The sequence below is a fragment of the Zalophus californianus genome, chromosome 16 (assembly GCF_009762305.2).
Source record: "Zalophus californianus isolate mZalCal1 chromosome 16, mZalCal1.pri.v2, whole genome shotgun sequence".
NCBI lineage: Eukaryota > Metazoa > Chordata > Mammalia > Carnivora > Otariidae > Zalophus > Zalophus californianus.
The window spans coordinates 60,121,892-60,140,165 of NC_045610.1; positions in this window are offsets into that span (position 1 = coordinate 60,121,892).

Below are 18,274 nucleotides of genomic sequence, written 5' to 3' on the forward strand. Positions count from 1 at the left end.
AGCGTGGCTCCTCCCTTCGAGCGATTCTGGGAGTGGGGGCTCGTCTTCTGGCGGCATGAGAGAGGGGCTCGGTCTGCAGTGACTGCTCTCTGACAAGCTCGAGGCACAAACGCAAGAATCCTCGAGGAGTCGGGGTGTGGGGGGGGCGCGGCTGGGGCTAAATGGGGCCGCGCCTTGCCTGTAGTCCTCGGGTGGGGGGGGCTCTCCGGGTTTATAGGAGCTGGGGTAGGCGGAGTTTTGGGGAGGGGGGACACAGGGAAAACTTCTTTCTCCTGTGTTTTGGGCTTTTTTTTTCCTGACACTCTTGGCCAGGGCGAGGAGCTCTCGGGTGGGACGACTTAACTACGGAAGGGAAGGGACCCCGAGGCTGGCGCGAGAACGACAGTCACCCCTACACGTAGAGCCAGCTGCCAGGCCATAGGCGCTTTCAGTCTGTCCGGAGGTATGAGCGACCTTGTCCTGGACAACCCCATCGTCCCGGGAGGGGCTGAGCTTCCCGACACTTCCGCCTGCCCCCTGACTAGAAAATCCCCTGGAAAATCTGTCTCTAGTGGGTGTTTCCGCGCCATCCTGGTCAGGCTGCTGTAGCCTCTGCGCAGCCAGGGGCATCGGACTCCGCCCATCGAGGCCCAATCGCTCTGCGCCCGCACCTCCCGGGCCCACGCTCCAGACCTCGGGGGCCACGCGGCGGCACCCGGTGCCCCGACGGCAACTGTGCGCACGAGCCGGGCTGGGCCTGTGGCCGAGCTGGAGAGGAAGGGTGGCTCCCGCCGGCCAGTACACCGGATCTTTTCTGTAGCTGCTTGTTTGGTAGTGCAAGCAGCCGTCAGGCTCCCCAGACGGCGGGAGGGGACGCCCCCAAGCTCCTCAGAAGCCCCGGGAGTCCCCGGCCGCCCCCGCTCCTAGCCTTTCTGCGCCAAGTGACCGAAATGCGCAGGCACCGGCAGAATGCGTCAACTCTCCCCTTCACACTGTTGTTTTGTCCTCGTGGAGGGTGGGCGGGTATGGAGAGAGGCGGACTCCCAGAGCCCCAGCCTCACCTTGGCCTGGCCCTAGACCACCCCTCACCTGCCAGCCGGTATGGGGAGGAGCTCAGGTCTGCGGAAGCACCAATGGGCTGCATGGAGGAGGCAAAGACAGAATCTGGGGGGTGCGGGCGGAGCGGGGAGCGCCCTGGAAGCTCCCCTGAGGCGTCCTGCGAGCTCCTCCTGGAAAGCCTCCCGTATGGCTTCCCCTACCATTCCACCCCGTCTTGACCCCTCTGAGGGAACCGAAGGCGAGTGGAGCGCAAACTCGGGATTCCCAGAGCCTTCAGCAGGGGCCCCTGCCTCCCGGATATCCCGAGCCCCTCGGGGAACCCCGGAGAAGGGTCGCGGATCCGCGCATTTGACGCTGCCCCCTTCCAGCCAGGGACGGATTGCGCCCCTGGGTTCTGCTGAGGGGCAGAAGCCTTCCGGGTGCCACCTCAGGCTGGGGCCCCCAGGGGCCCCAGGGGCCCCGAGTGAGGAGCGATGCTGTCTCCCTGAGCCACAGCCTCCCTCATGGAGGGGAGAGGGTCGAAAGAACAGACCCTGGAGAAGCCGGAGACTCAAATGGCCCTGGGCCAGAGGGTGGTGAGATTCCTGGTCCCTGAAGGGGCCTGACCCACACCAACCCAGGGAAATAAACGACTTCGTAAATCTCCTCCCTGAATGGTCGCTCCCTGCAAGGAGTTACCACCTCCCGCCCACGGGGCCCAGGTCTGAGTTCTGCCCGGAAGGGCCCGCCTGTGACTTCCCCGGCCAGTTCTAGACTAGCAAAACTTTCGAGTTGGTGTGGCTTTCTGGGTCCCCGGAGGTGGGTTTCCAACAGCCAAGGGAGAATTTACTAGCATAACGACTACAAAATCTACCCAGGCTTTAACAAGGGCTCATTTCTCTCCTCCGTTCTTAGTTGAGGAACTTGTCTCTGACTTCAGCACTGGCGTTGTAATTTTGCATTTTTAGCGGTGTCTGACCTGGCAGGACTGTGCGTGGGGGGCAGGAGGAGAAGAGCGGGGAGGCGGTGTGGGAGCCCTGCACTCCACCGCCTGCACCTTCTCGGAGGGATGGCTTTGTTCCTAAGGGCGCCCCTCCGCCCTCTCTGCCCTCACCCCCATGTTTGTGCTCTTTGTTACACCGCCCGCGAAAGGTCGGCATTCATTTGGGTGGCAAAACCCCTGATGCCCCCGCGTCCCTCCGCAGCGGGCTGCTCGGGGCTGAAGCTGGGGCGCCAGGTGGGAGGGCCGGGCAGGGTGCGCGGGCGGGGCAACGGGCCCGGCGCGCCGCCAGGTCGTGGCCCCTTGGCAGGTCCTGGGCATTCCCGGGGGCCACACCGGCGCCCGCGGGGCCTCGCCTCCGCGTTGCGGGCCGCGGGGGTCGCAGGCGCAGAAGCGGGACGAGTAGTGTTCTACGACGTCCGCTGGCCCAACCCCTCCCCACGTCAGGGCAGCCTCCCCTGGCCAGCCTGGAGAAGCCCACGCGACCCCCCGCCACAGGCTCGGTCGCGGGGCTCCTGTCGGCCTGGTGATTTGCGCCCCCGGGATCCATATTTCAAATGTGATCTTTGGAGCCGCTTCCACCGCCCGCCGCAGCCGCCGCGCGCTCACAACGGCCTCTGCGTGCTGTGTGTTTTTCATTTGGGGTTGATTTGCCCAAGGTCTCCCCGCGGGCCTCCTCTGCCCGCGAGGTCGCCCCTCCACGTCCGCCCCCTGTGTTTTGCTCTCGGATGTCCCCGTTGCGCCCCCGAACCCAGCGGGGCCCACACGCAGGGCAGATTTCTTTCTTTCCTTTTTCCAAACGAGAGCTGCTGCAGCAAAGCCGGGAATGAGATTAAAATCGCCAGGCGGACCCCGAAGTGGTCGTCAGCCGCAGCACAACCCCACCCCACCCTCCTCCCAGCCCCCCGCGCGCCCCCCGCCGGGCCTGGCGGCGCGCCGAGGGTGAAGCGCGCGCCCGAGAGGGTATGCGGTGAGGCGGGGAGGGGGGGGTGGGGTGGAGTGCCGGGAGCCGCGGGCCGGGGAAGCTGGGCTCGCTATCGTTCCCCCCACCGACCCCGGAGTGGCGGGGCGGGCGCGATCGGAAGGGCCCGGTGCGTCTCCGCCTCCCAGGCTGGCCGGGAGCCGAGCCCGGCCGCGGCCCGGAACGGCGAGGACGCTGCTCGGAGGCCGCGTCCTGCGTAGCCCGAGCGGGGGAGGGGGCGGAGGCTCAGGAGCCGCGGCCGAGCGTCGCCAGCCAGCCGATCGATCCCCAGGGGCGGAAACGCGGCGAGCCCCGCTGGACCTGGGGGGGGGGGTGTCCCTGAAGGATCGAGGGGCGAACAGAGGGGGTGGTCAGGGATCCCGTGACCGTAGGATGGCGGCCGGGAGGGCCCAGCCAAAGCACAGCTCGGCCTGCAGTGCAGGGGCCCGGGGGCCGGCGGCGAGTGATAACGCCTCAGGCACCCCCAAAGTCCCATATATTCTCTATCGGGCCCCCGATTTGGCCACTTCCGGAGCAGAGTCTTGCTGCTGCGCAACTTCGTCCCTCCAACTCCGGGCTCCCCCGTCCCCGCCCCACCCCCACCCCCGATGACGAGGTCGTCGGACGCGATCACCCAGTCCTGCCTTAACCGTCACCCCGCCCTCCTGAATCCTGATCGAAATGGGTGGGGGTCCCTTTGACATCACCTCTAGAATGATCCCCCAGTTCTGTCCAAGAAGTCCCCTTCCCCAACTTGTTCCCAAGGGCCGTTTCCTGGGACGGTCTCTGCGGACCCCCCGAGGGATCTCCTTCGGCTCCCCGGGGGGCCCTGGCTGCCGCCTCACCTGCGGGATCCGCCGCCCAGGCGGGGCCGGGGCAGGGGAGCCGAGGAGCCTGCACCCGCCGCGCCCTCCCCTAGGGGGCGGGCTCCCCTCGGGCTGGCCGGCGGCTGGGGCCTGGGCCAGGGCTGCCCTCCAAGCCTCCCGCGAGTGGGAAGGAGAGGCGCACGCAGGCAGAGCAAGGGGGGGGGGGGGTCGTCTTGCTGCAGAGCCCCGCGCGCCCCGCTTCTGGCCCACCCCCCACCCTTCCTCCTCATTCTGGCTGCGAGGCTGCTGCTTTTCCAGCCAGAAGCAAGCCGACCCAGAGCGACTTTGAACCTTAGGAGCCCCTGCACGCCTAGGACCGAATGCATCTCAGTGGTGAGGGCCACTGTTTCCCAGAAGCGCCCCTTGCCTAGTGCCCTTCCCCTCCCACTGAGAAATCGACAGGAGCAGCATACGTACATCTTTTTATTTGAGGGTTTTCAAGGAAATCTCAGGTCAAGGGCATCCCAAAGCTCCTTGTTCTGCTGTCAAAGGGCCAATAAGAAGCAAACTGATATTATGGTGCAGATTTCCCCAAAACAGCCCAGCCAGCTTGACTTAATGTAGGAATGAGTGAGAAAGGGGAGCCTGGAACAGAAGCCCCACCAGGGACTCTCTTCTCTAAACTGAGGTTCACTAAGGAAAAGTTGCTGTGCCTGACAAACGCCACTTCTTAAAAGTGCCCTGATACTTCCCTGTAAGGGGTGCTTCCCTGGGTTGCTGGCTGGGAGAATACTCCAAGAGATACCCCACGTAGGGAAAAGGGACCCCCAGTCCTCATCCTCTGATGGGGACAATGACCTTGAGAATGGCAGGAGCTAGGTCTTGAGATTATTTATAATCACGGAAATACCAGATAAAGTTCAGAATTTCTTTTTTTCTGGTCTCAGGTAGTCACTGATGGAGGAGGGAATGAGGTAAATGTAGCTGTGTGCGTGTGGGTGTGGGGCTGGTAAAGGGCGTGAGGAGGGAATATGCAGACCCAGCTAGCCCCCGGATGCCAGGGCGCAAAATACTTTTAGGGATCCACAAAAAAAATGGTCTAATTTCTTTTCTTCTTCTTTTTTTTTTGTAAAAGTTGTTTATTTAAAAAATTATAAAATACTTGTAGTATGTAATTTACCATTTTAACCATTTTCAAGAGGCACTGAACATGTTCATATTGTTGGGCAAGCATCACTGCCGTCCAACTGCAGAACTTTGTCATCACCCCAAACAGAAACTCTGTGCCCCTTAAACACTAACTCTCCGTCCCCCTCCCCCAGCCCCTGGTACCACCTACCATCCTACCTTCTATCCTATGAATTTGACTAAGTGCCTTATATAAACAGAATCATATAGTGTTTGTCCTTTTTATCTGGCTTATTTTGCTCAGCATCATGCCTTCAAGGTCCATCCATGTTGTAGCAGGTGTCAGAATGTCCTTCCTTTGTAAAGCCGAATAATATTCCATTGTATGTCTATCTAATTTCTTTTAAAATCAGAAGAAAAAATCTTTAGGTCGAAGACCATGTCTTAATATATAATATTAATATGTTCATCTTCATACCGATGCAGTTATAAACTAATTTTAATACTTTTAAAAAAAGATTTTATTTGTTTATTTGTGAGAGAGAGAGAAATATTGAGAGAGAGCATGAGCAGTGGGAAGGGGGCAGGGAGAGGGAGAAGCAGGCTCCCCACCGAGCAAGGAGCCCGATGCAGGACTCATCCCAGGAGCCTGGGACGATGACCCGAGCCAAAGGCAGACGCCCAACCAACTGAGCCACCCAGGCACTCCAATTTTTAATACGTTTTTTAGGGACGAAGCATCCACCAACAGAACAGTGCCCAGGGCCCATGAAAGTTCTGGGGGAAGTTTCAAGAGTGGCACGTCTGGGGAGACTTGGTGAGTGGAGCCCACGAGCTCTCCCAGTGGGTGGGTGTACGTGATCAGCTGTTGGCCTTGGACTGATGGCTCTGGGAGCCCAGAACGCTCACCTGCCTGTGTGGCCTGGTACCTGTAGGTACCCCGGGGCCACTTCTCCTCAACTGGGAATGCAGGTTTCTGTCCGATGCTGTTGAAATAAAAAACATGTGAACATAATGGGAACACAGGACCTAGAAACACAAGGCCTGCCTTTCTTTCCTTCTTTTATTTTAAGAGCTCAGGTCCGCAGGGCTCAGGCCCAGCTCCGGCTTCTATGGATTTCTCCCGGATGTCCATCTGGCCTCTGTCTGTGAGTTGATTGCCTGCGATTTGACAGTAATGATTATAATGGGGTGATTTTGTATTCTTTGACTCATTCGGATCGGAAGGTTCAGAAATGGACCCAGGCCTCCCCCACCCCCATCCTCTTGCTTTTGAAGCTGGTGGTTTTTTGTTTTGTTTTGTTTTGTTTTTTTAATTCCAAAGAAATGGCAGAATCTCACGGAAACAGATCCATATAGAGAAAGAATCTTTCTCTTTTTGAACCTATGGGTGATTACTGGTTTCCTTTTTTGGCCTGGTGATGAAGAATGAGTCCTGTAAAAGCCAAGAAATATTGCACAGGACCAGGGGAATATTGCTTCAGAAGTCTACGTGGGAGAGAAGTCTTTCTTGGAATTTTGAAAAACACGGCTCCAGCTGTTATGTACGCTGAGCTCTGTGTGGGGGTCGCTCACTCCCACGCCCTACCGGCAAAGACACATTCCCACGTACACTGAGCCTGACTTCTGCCTTCTTTCTCCAAATAGGCCCAGACAGACAGACAGACAGACGGACACAGATACAATGCTGCAGGTGTGAAAGTCACTGAACCAAGGGTGACTTAGCCCCCTATCGCTTGCCGCTGGCTTCTCAGCCTGACCTAGGGGGAACCTCTCCTGTCCGCTGGTTCTCACACGTGGCAGGAATTAAGAAGCAGCTCTGTGCTCTGCGGTGGGACCTGTGTGTGTCCCCGGGGACGTGTCCCAGCTCTGGGGCAGCTCTGGTTTTCAGAAAGGCAAGGCTGGTGTTTATGCACATAGTCTGCAGGCACGGTGCACGCTGTTTCTGAGCAGCACGGATGATGCTGTTTTCACATTGCTCATTAGAAGCCTGGTTATTTCCGAAGCAGAACCCCCCCTCCCCCAGCCCCTCCAGCCCCACAGAGGAGCGCCCAGACCTGCCGCTTTGGGATTCCTGTGTCCACCCCCTAGAGAAGACAAGGGGTACGGTGGTCCAGCTCTGCCAAGTCCGGCTGCTGGTAGGCAAGGGCTTTATTGTGACGTTCCTGAGACCAGGGATGGGGCTCGGGGGGCATAAAGGAGGAGGTCCCCATTGCACAGTGGAAGGGCGGCTGCTGGTTGAACAGGAAGAGTCCCCCCATCTTCTGCTCAGGTCCTAGCCAAAGCACAGGGCCCTGGCCCCTCCCTTGGGTCTAGCACCCTGGCTGGGAGGGGAGGAAGGTGTGCCTTTAAGACCAGAGACGCGCTGTGTGGGAGAGGTGCTTCTGGAAGAGCCGGGCTCCAGGTTGCCAAGGTGAATCTGTCAATAGAGTATTGAACAGGCCTGTCTGACTGGCCGTAATTGTGTTTCAAAACAGCCAGCTTCTGGTCCTCCTCACCCGTCCCAGAGCACTGCAGACAGGAGCCTAGCTGGGTAGGAGTCCCCTGGGACAGGAAGCCCAGCAGCACCCCACCTCTGCAGGGGCACGGTAGTCCACACAGAGGTGTCTTTCCTCCCACACCCCACTCCGGCTTGTGACCTGGAGCTCCCAAAGAGCCTGCCCCCTCCCTGGAACCTTCACCCAGAGCGCCTTGCCCTGGGAGGGAACCCCCCCCCCACCCGCAGTCTGCCAGCCCCAGGCACATCCAGTGGGGCCGTTTGTCCACTTTGTAGGGCAAAATGAAAATGTGGGGGCCCCTTGTTCAAAAATTATGAACACAATGACAGAGCCTTAAATCAGTGTGGGTCTGCGCAGGTCCCACGCCATGAAGCTGGCCCTGTCCCCTCCCAGGGCAGCTCCGGGCCTGGTGTCTGCTGACTCTCCGCGGATGCAGTTCGATTCATCTCTGGTCTCAGGGTCCGGTCCCCGAGCCCACCAGTCCGGCTCCCTCCAGCAGTCCAAGCCTCAAAATAGGTCAGCTGTCCCCATCACCCTGTCATCCCTGTTGGGAGAGACTCTTGTGGTGGCCCTGTGGTCAGGTGTCCAGCTGTGGCCAAGATGACCAGGCTCATGTGGCAAGGGGGGAGTTAGGAGGGGGCTGGGGCCAGGCAGGTGCGGGCTAGCTGTCCCCAAGCCTGCTAGCATGCTCCCCGCTGCGGTGCTTAGGCACGCAGTCACCCTCCTCCCTAGCTCCCGATAGGGTGTCTCTCCTCCTCCCTCCCCGCCCCATGAGCTGCCCAGTCAGAAGTGTCAGGACTCGAGGGGTCTGGCTCACAAGACCCTCAGACCTGGTCAGTGAGGGCTGTTGGGATAGGGAGAGACCCCGGGCGAGTTGGACACCTACTGACAGTCTCTCTGCCATGAAGTGGCAAGAACGCAGCATAATCAGAGTCAGACCCACTGGCCTTCTCTTGACCTTCCCACCTGCTAAACTCCAGGCGTCAGTTTCTTCATCTGCAAAAAGGAGATAAGACCTCAGCTCAACACCCCTACAAAGGCTGCCAAAACCCCATGTGACCTGACCCTGTCACCTTCTGCCTTACTCTCCTCTGACTTTCCTTCTTGAACGCTGCTCCAGCCACACGGAATCCTCAAACACTCCAGGAACACTGGGGCCTCAGGGCCTTTGCACTGGCTGTGGCCATAGTCTGGAATAGACAGCTGCAAGGTTCTCTCCTTCTCCTTCAAGTCTTTGCTCAGATGTCATCCTTTTTTTTTTTTTTTTTTTTCACTTGTTAGCATTTAATGAACCTCCCTCCACTTGGCTTCAAGCTACCAGGACACAGGTTCCCCCCCAACCCCTAATCTTCTCCTCAGCTTCCCCAAAACTCTGTAGCAGCCCGATCGCACCATGTCAATGATAGGAGCAGCTTGGGTCTCGTTTCTGGCAGCATTTCCCTGTGTCTGCTCACTGACCAAGGCCCACAGTTTATAAATGTTGACAGTTGGGCAGAAGCTCTGGTTCCCCTTTAAGTGGGATGGCATGTGGGCAGCCCAGACGAGAGAGCCCGATGTCATCTTTTCAACGTGCTGCTCCTGACCACCCTGCTCCTGCAGCCCCCCGTGTCCCCAGTCTCCCTGGGCCCTTTCTTGGAACACCCGCTTCAACCTTCTAAGGGACAGTGTCTTCTGTGCATTGCTGATGATCCTTGTCTCTCTTCGACACCCAACGTGGGATTTGAACTCACAACCCCGAGATCAAGAGTCACAGGCGCTATGGACCGAGCCAGCTGGGCACCCCGATGCAGATTAAATGTAGAAGGGTGCCGGGCCCATAGCCGTTACATTGCGAATGGCACGAGAACTTGAGGGAATGCCCTCCCCGTATTAAAAACTCACCGGATTCGGCACAGAAGTTGCTCACATCGTGACGAACAACGAACTGGACACACTGCTCTCTCACGGTCATGTCGCTGGTCAGCCGCGGTGAAGGGGTCAGCCAACGCGGGTGTTAGAGCCGAGCCTGCTCAACAACCACAGGCCAAGGCTGGCTGCTCATCCAAGAGTTTGGCAAAAAGTCAATGGAAGCGTCTGTGAATCAATCGGTTACATGGAGTTTATAGTAAAGAATATTGTCTATTTGGGGCACCTGGGCGGCTCACTCGGTGAGGTGTCTGCCTTCGGCTCAGGTCGTGATCCCCAGGGTCCTGGGATCGAGTCCTGTATCGGGGTCCCCACTCAGTGGGGAGTCTGCTTCTCCCTCTGCCTGCTCTCCCTGCTTGTGCTCGCTCTCTTTCTCTAACAAATCAATAAATAAGTAATCTTAAAGAATATTTGATATTTTATTATAATTTGTAAATTATATGATACACGTCCTTTATATCAATAATATATGTGTTTCTTTCCTAGAGAACAGTTTGTTAGTGCTGTTACTTACCAGCACCTCCAACAGGAAGGCATTCGGATTATTGTGAACAGATGGAATATATTTGATAAAATGAGGGCACTGTCCCAGCTCCATAGGCAGCCCTAAAGAAGGCAGGGAGACGGCAGGAGAAGCTGGCCTGGGGCACATGGGTGCTGGGAGCCGGGCACCTGGATGCCACAAGTGGGCACGGGGTGGCCACGGGGCCCGGGGAGGCACCGGCAGACCTGGCCTATTGGATGGGTCCATAGTGAAGGGACACGCAGGCCTGCGGATGGGGAGCCAGGGCTTTTGGCACCCTACAGATCCCCTGCTCCGGGACGTAGGCTACACCAATCCCCAGGATGCCAGACCCCGAAGGCATTGTCCTGAGGGCAAATGGCTCCAGGCCCCTGGACAAAGCCCTCTTTATCCTCGGGGCTACCCTGTGCTACTCTGTCTCTCTGTGCTCCCCGCTTGTGACGGGACCTTGTACCCCAGGACTGCTCATACCCACTCGTTCGGCCTCTGTATCTGCTAAACCCCTATGAGGGGCTGGTCCAGCCCCAGCCCTGACCTTCTTGCTGGGGGAAAAGAATTCTCCTTTTGTTTTATTTTCTTCTTTACTTGTGTTTGCATAAATATGCTTCAGATTGGGCGGTCAGAGAAAGCCTCTCTGAGCAAATTACATGTGAATTATGACCTGCATGTTGAGAATGAGCCAGCCATGTAAAGATGGGGGATGGGGGGTTGTTCTGGGGAGAAGGGCAGCAGGTGCAAAGGCCCTGAGGCAAGCACGACGTGGGTGTGTTCAAAGACCAGGATAAAGGCAGGGGTGGGAGCAGTGTGAGCTGAGTGAGTGCGGTGGTGGAACGGACTAGAAAGGACAAAGGCAGTTTGCCCGAGTGGCTGGGACTTGGAGTTTGCACTTGATCTAATTGACCTAATCGATCCAATTGCTATGGAAGGCCTTTGGAGGTTTTAGGCAGGGGAGTGGGGAGACCATCATGTGCTGGCCAGATAACAGGGTCAGGCTGGCCAGAGGACAAGTTCCCTGGATGTGAGGAGGCACCTGCAGGACTGGGGCTTCCTGGAGGCCCTCTCTCCACCTGACTTCCTTTGAGAAGCATCTCAGAAGCCCCATCTCCTCTCCAAGCACATGGATGTGAAGATTCAAACGCCAAAAATAGAGGATAGAGCTAAAGAACGCAGACTCTGAGAGCCAGACTGCAGGGCTGTGCATCCTCACAGGGCCATTTAGCTGCCCTGTGACCTTGAGCAGCTGACTCCTTGCCCTGTGCCTCAGTGTCCCCATCCTCAAAAGCCGGCTGATGATAAAATGGTTGGTAGGTAGTCATGGAAGCTAACTGGATCAATAGGCAAAGCACTTCCCAGAACCTGTCAGGAGTGAGGCACAACACATGATCGTTATTAGTTATTTTTACCGTTTTTATGATCGCGGTTAGGATAGGGAGGCAGCCAGGCAACCCAGCCTGGATCAGAACCCTTGCCCAGGATGAGGGTTCCCGGGGTCTCGGAAGCTGATCACACCTGCCTGTAGGCTGGCGAGGCCTGAGCTGCACACCTTGCTGCTCTCCGCAGAAGCAGATGTTGTATGTGGTCCAGCTGAAAGCTCTAGACTTTCTCGAGCCTCACATTTGGGGCCCATGAGGCCCTTGGAGTCTGTGGGGTCCTACTGCTCTGTGAATGGCCCCCCAGTCTCTTCTGGCCTCGAGGGGTGATTCCTGGTGCTGGTGGAAGGCTTTTATCCTCAGTTGGGGTTCACCCTCTCTGGGGTCTGTATGGTCCCAGGAAGTCCTTGGTTCCTGGGAACAAGCCTGTCTTAACCCAGGCAGCCCTGGGCAGAGCAGGCACGGGGTGGCCAAGGGGCCCGGGGAGGCATGGGGAGACCTGGCCTATTGGACGGGGCCACGGTGAAGGAAGCACTCAGGCCTGCGGATGGACCACAGCCCCTCTGAGAAGTAGAGTCAGGATTGGGGCATCTGCGTTATCTGCTTTGGGTCTTCAGCTCACTGTGTGTGAAGAGGATCTTTGAACACTAAGCCCAGTGTCAGCCTTGGACACATGGGGATGGCCTGAGTGGCTTGGGTGGGCAGGGCAGTGTCAGCGCACAACCCCGTCCCTGGCTGGAAGAGCAAGGTGGGGGGCTAAGGATCCATGAGAGGTGGGCGAGGGTGCCTCCCAGCTGCAGGGGAGCCCCTTGCTGGCTTGTGGGAGGGACCGGGATCCACTGTGTTATGTGCCTGAGATGGCAGCATGTCAAGATTATGTTCAGACAGTTCATACCCAATGTTGAGAGATACACCTCATCCTTCACTCACAGGTGGAGAAACTGAGGTTCTAACTGGTTGTGCAGTGGCAGCAGGGCTGGGACCCAACCTAGGGTGGGCAGCCACTGACGAGCCCTCACCCTTCCAGCAGGAAGGCGTGCTCCCCGGGGCTCTCTTTCACTCTCTGGCCCTTCACACCTGTGGCCAGCCCTGGGGAGAGCCTGGGGTTTGTGGGATCTGGCGTGAATGAAGCAGACACTAGTTCCTGTTGTCACAGAGTGTCTGGTTTTAGAGGGTGCAGCTGGGGAGCTCCCGTGACTTAAGCCCACTGCACGAAGTAGTCATTATTACCCTTAGCTCTGTGGGGGAAACCGAGACAAAGGGAGTTGAACACTAGGCAACAGGGTGTGAGCGATGAATGTATCATGCACATGAGATGGATGTGATCTGGGGTAGGGGGCAAAGGGTAGACTCCAATGGGAGGAATAGCAGCCCCCCCAACATATGAACTTATTTGGAATTTATAGATGTAATTAAGGTAAGGATGCTGAGATGAGATCATCCTGGATTGGGGTGAGCCCTACGTCCAATGACGAGTGTCCTCATAAGAGACAGACATTCTCCTTCTATCTGCAGAAGGAGGCACCTGAGACAGGCAGACAGGGGACGCCTGCAGCCATGGGAAACCAAGAGAGGCACAGAGGGGTCGTCGTGGAGAACTGTCACAGGCCGCACAGCCCTAGCGACGCCTTTCTGACCTCTGGTCTCCAGAACTCTGAGACACTAAACTTCCATAGGTTTTAAGCCCCCAGGTTTCGAGCTGGGATTTGACCCTGGGGGTGCCCGCCAAAAGCCTGTTTTCTCCAGGGTCCGATCTAGGAGTCCCGCCTCCTTTTCTGATTGGTAGAAGGGCCGCCAATCACTGCGCACCTGCTACGGCCCGGTGCCCGGGTTCACGTCGCATTCCGTGTTCCTGCCCAGCCTGGGAGACCTTCCTCACTGTCCCTTCTACAGGTGAGGGGGCTCCGGCCTGGCCCTGAGAACGTGGGAACTCACGAAGAGGTCTCTCCCGAATGGGCAGGATTAGACGAGGGAGTAGCCAAGTGGAGGCACAGCCCTGAAAAACCCTAAACACATGTGCCCTGAGAAAGGTCTGGAAAGAGAGTTTTGGGGTTGTTCTTGGTTCTTCCCTCCTGCCCTGGGTCCCGTCCCTCATCTTCAAATGCCTGGATTAGGGCAAGCGCCACAACTCTGGCCTCTCTGCTCGTCAATCTGTCCCAAAAGCCATTTTCATTGCTCTTTGATGCCCAAACCTCCCAGTCCCTCTCGGCTGGCCACCAAAGGCCTCCTGGCACCCACCTGCTGCCTGGCCCTTCCTCTCCAGCCCCATCCATCATCCTGCTCCCTCGGAGAAGCCTCTTCCCGGAAGGGCAGCCTCCCCACCACACCATTTTGGGCCGTGGCCCGCTCAGGCCATGCGCCCTTCCGATCGGGGAAGGAGAGAGGGGACGAGCGTTTCCGGAGCTCGCCCTGCATCCCAGGCCTGGCACGAGACCGTCCACTCACTCACTGGCTCCTCCTAAGAGACCCTAAAGTTTAATCTTACCTCCATTTCCCAGATGAGAAAACCCAGGCTCAGAGGCTGACCAAGTGGCCTCACAGGGCTGCTGAGGGTCAGCCTTAGGGCTGCAAACCCCCACCTCCCAGGTCTGTGCTCCTCGCAGTCGCTGAGCGCCTACTGTGTGCCAGGCACACTGCGCGCCCACACCGGGCCCGAGCCCCCCTGCTCCGCGCCCCCCTCAGGGAAGACGCTGCCACGCAGGCGTCCCCTCCCCTGCGCTCTCCGGGTCAGCCCTCCCAGCTGCTCTCCGCCGACACTTCATCGCAGCCGTGGGATGCTGACGTAACTCTTCATGGCCCGGCGCGCATGCCTTATCTGCCCCGCTGACTGTGAATTGTGGGCTGTCGGGGGCTGTCGGGGGCTGTCGGGGGCGGGCCGGCGGGCTCGCGGGGACCTGCGTCCGTCCCTAGCAGGCACCGAGGCACACACGGCGCAGTTAAAATGTGAATGAAGTAAACAGTGGTGTTGACTGCGAGGGCCGGGTGTCATCAGGCCCAAACGCATGTGTGGGGCAGCCACCGTGCTTGTCGTTCCTGTCTGCCACCGGGCCCCGGCGGTCGGGGATGCTCCGTTTCACCGCCGAGGCTCAGAGAGGCCCCATGGATTGCTCAGGATCCCTCAGCAGGTGGGAGCCAAAGGCGCTGCTCTCCTCCCCGCGCGAGGGTCTGGAGTTCCGGGGGACGTTCCTCGTCCGGTGAGGGTGTAAGGCAGCGCTGTGCGATGGAAATATCATGCGGGCCTCGTCTGCAAAGTTTTCTGGTTGCCACGTTAAAAAAGCAAAAGAGGGGCGTCTGGGTGGCTCAGTTGGTTAAGCGACTGGCTCTTGATTTCGGCTGGGGTCATGATCTCAGGGTGGTGAGATCGAGCCCTGTGTCTGGCTCCGCCCTGGACATGGAGACTGCTTGAGATATTCTCTCTCTCTCTAATAATAATAATAATAATTTAAAAAATTGCTTAAAAAGTGAAAATAGGGGCACCTGGGTGGCTCAGTTGGGTGGCTCTGCCTTAGGCTTAGGTCGTGATCCTGGGGTCCTGGGATGGAGCTCCGAGTTGGGCTCCCCGCTCAGCAGGGAGTCTGCTTCTCCTTCTCACTCTGCCCTTCCCCCCTGCTTGTGTTCTCTCTCTCCCTCACTCTACCTCAAATAAATAAATAAAATCTTTTTTAAAAAAGTGAAGAGAATCAGGTAAAATTAATTTTAATAATACCTTTTGTTAGTCCAATATATCTAAAATATTGTCATTCCAACACGTGATCAGTACAAAAATTATTTTCAATTATTTTTTTAATTTAAATTCAATTAATTAACATAAAGTGTCTTATTAGTTTCAGAGGTAGAGTTCAGTGATTCATCAGTTGTATGTAACACCCAGTGCTCATCACATCACGTGCCCTCCTTAATGTCCCCATCCCCCCAACCCGCCTCCCCTCCAGCAACCCTCAGTTTGTTTCCTATGATTAAGAGTCTCGTATGGTGGGGCGCCTGGGTGGCTCAGTCGTTAAGCGTCTGCCTCCGGCTCAGGTCATGATCCCAGGGTCCTGGGATCGAGCCCCCAGTCAGGCTCCCTGCTCGGGGGGAAGCCTGCTTCTCCCTCTCCCACTCCCCCTGCTTGTGTTCCCTCTCTCGCTGTGTCTCTCTCTGTCAAATAAATAAATAAAATCTTAAAAGAAAAAGAAGACTCGTATGGTTTGTCTCCCAGTACAAAAATTATTAATGAGATAGTCTACTTTATTTTTGTTGTTGTTGTTCTCAGCCTTGGAAATCTGGTGTGGATTTTGCACTGTGGGCACCTCTCCACCGCTGTGCAAAAGCCACGTGTGGCTCGTGGCCCCGCACTGGACAGCGGGTCTAGAGCCAGGGGAGATAACTTCCAAATCCTGGCTGAGCAAATCCCTCTGGAGTCTGGCCTGTTAGAGCTCTAGGCTATCGCTCTGGCTTATGTCCTGGGGGCCTGAGGCAGCACGGGTGGCTGGACCCAGGGTCCGCGGTCACGTGGTCGTCTGTCTGCCCGGTGTGGTCAGGACTGACACAGGATTTGGTGAGAGGGTTTTCTTGGGGCCAGAGCATGTGCCGATTGAGAGCCCTGCCTCCAGCCTGCCTCCCCTGGGGGGCCCACCCAGACCAACCTAGAAAATGCCATCAGGTCCAGGATGGGTGGTGGCCTTCACAGGCACCTTTGGGGCTGTTGAATTGGGTTCCTGGATCTGGAAGGTCACACTCGTAACCTTCTGGGGACATAGCAGTTTCCCTGCATCCTAGGAGGCTGGTTGGCAGTCAGGGGGCTGCTGGAGCTTGAGTTTCTTCTCCCAAGTGCTGGTCAGGGGTCTGGTTACATGCAGGAAGCTACCGATGTCAGCGGGACTGGGGTGGACGTACCTCTGAGGTGTCTGTGGGGTGCCTCCTGGAGCAGCTCTGGGGGGGAGCGGCCTCCCCTCCCAGCGTCTGCGTATCGTTTAAGTGGATGCTGTTTGCTGGCAGCTGGGGGTAATTACAGGCTGCGTCCTTGAGGATGGTCTGCGCATGTGTCTCTCCGGGCACTGGTGGCCCGGCCGGGGCAGCCACTCACTGAGATGGGAAGCGCTGGGGCTCCGGGCGGGGCTCCGCTGGCCGTGACCAGAAGCCTGGGATGAAAGCAGACACCGACGTCTCCCTCATCGCGGGGCCGCGGGACCATGCCATCTGTGGGCAGTCCTGGTGGTGCTGACCTCCCTGGCCGTGAGCTCTGCCCTCAGGCTGTCCCATCCCGGGGTTCCTGTTCTTGTCCTCGTACCTCTTGCTTTGTTGTCTTTCTCGTGCCCCCCCCTCCCCCCAACCCTGCCGTCCTCCCCCCTTCCTGGGACTCTTCCAGGCTGCTCCTGCATGCCTCCTTCGAGTCCTCCCATTCTGTGGCTGGCTCACCCCAACACTGGCCTGAGTCCTGCCTCCCCCCCCATTCACGTCCCCCTAGGATCTCAGGAAAGGACCTTGTTTGGACACTGGGTCTCTGCAGACGTAATCAGGTGAAGAGGAGGGCGTTGGGGGGCCCTTGGTGCCCGATGACCGCTGTCCTTATGAGAACATAGATTTGGAAGCAGAGACAGGGAGCAGGGGAGATGCACCTGGAATTCAGGACCCCAAAGATTGCCAGCAACCAGCAGCCGCTGGAAGAGACAGCAGGATTCTCCCCTGGGGCCTTCTGGGGGAGCGTGGCCCTGCCCACACATTGATTTCGGGATTCTGGGCCCAGAACTGCGAGAGTAGCGATTTCTGTTGTGTGCCTCGCTTGTGGTCCTGTGTTACGGCTGCCCTGGGACACTTGTCCAGGCCCCTTTGCCTGGCTGGACCCCAGAACAATAGGAGGAACACCCCAGCCAGCTCTGTACCGGGGGCACCCTTGAACCTCAGCGGGCCACCCTTGAGCCCCGGCTCTGTCTGCAGAAGCCCCCAGCTCACACACACTTTCGGGGACAAGGGTCCTTAGGATTCCAAAGGATTTCTTTGAGCTCACCTGCTGCCGATCGCAGCCAAGCCATGACCCCATGCTTGATAAGTGATGCCCCCCTTGCTGGAGTCCAGTGAGAAACTGATGGGGCAGCAGAAGCCAGGGTGGACAGGAACAGACAGACGAGAGCAGGTCATGGCCACAGGACGGACTGAAGCTGTCACTACCCCAATCAGGTGATGGTGTGGTTAGAGGTCACAGACTCTGGGAACCACATTTGGCAGAGGGGGTGACACCGGCCGAGCAGGGAGGTCACCAGGAGGGCACGTGGTCTTGTGCAGGTGGATTTGAGGCAGTGGGCAGCGGGAAGGCTGCAGGGCAGGTGCTTGGGAACCATGTGGGTCAGAGTCTTGGCTCCATCCTGACTGGGGGTGGGGTGGGGTCCTGAAATGGACGTGACATGGCCCTGGGGCAGAGAGAAATGGGAGGACGGGAAGCTCTCAGGCATCATGTTGCTGTACGCTATTGTCCATGCCAGAACGTGTTGAAGCTATAGACCGGGGCAATGTGCAAAAAGCAGAAAGAGGAGCAAAAGATAGCTGTCCAGGGGGATGTGTGAGGACGGGCAGCCGGTTTGGAGACGGGGCAGAGTCCCCGAGGCCGCAGTGCAAGACGGGTGGGAAGGAGAGAGATGGACAAGGTGTTCTGGAATACCAGGAGGTGAGGGTATGTGGGGAGGTGTCCATTCTGGCCGCGGCTTTTTCAGAAAATCTGGAAACAAGGCCATCTGCAGGTTGTTTGTGGGGAGACAGGGGCTACGCTCATGGTCACGGGGAGGTTAGGGGGAGAATGGCTGCCCGGCAGGGGAGCTGGGCAGAATTAGAATCTACATAATCTATGCTGTCGCCCACAAAGACCTGAGACCTACAAGGGGCTGAGAGTCTGGGTGTCACTGGGTCGGGCCGGAAGAAGCCCTGCTCCTTCCTCTCCTTCCCTCTGCGGACAGAGATCGGAGCTGAGCAGATTGGCACCGTCTATAGGCGCGCGAGCTTGCACACGTGTTCCGTCTATAGGCGCGCGAGCTTGCACACGTGTTCCGTCTATAGGCGTGCGAGCTTGCACACGTGTTCCGTCTATAGGCGTGTG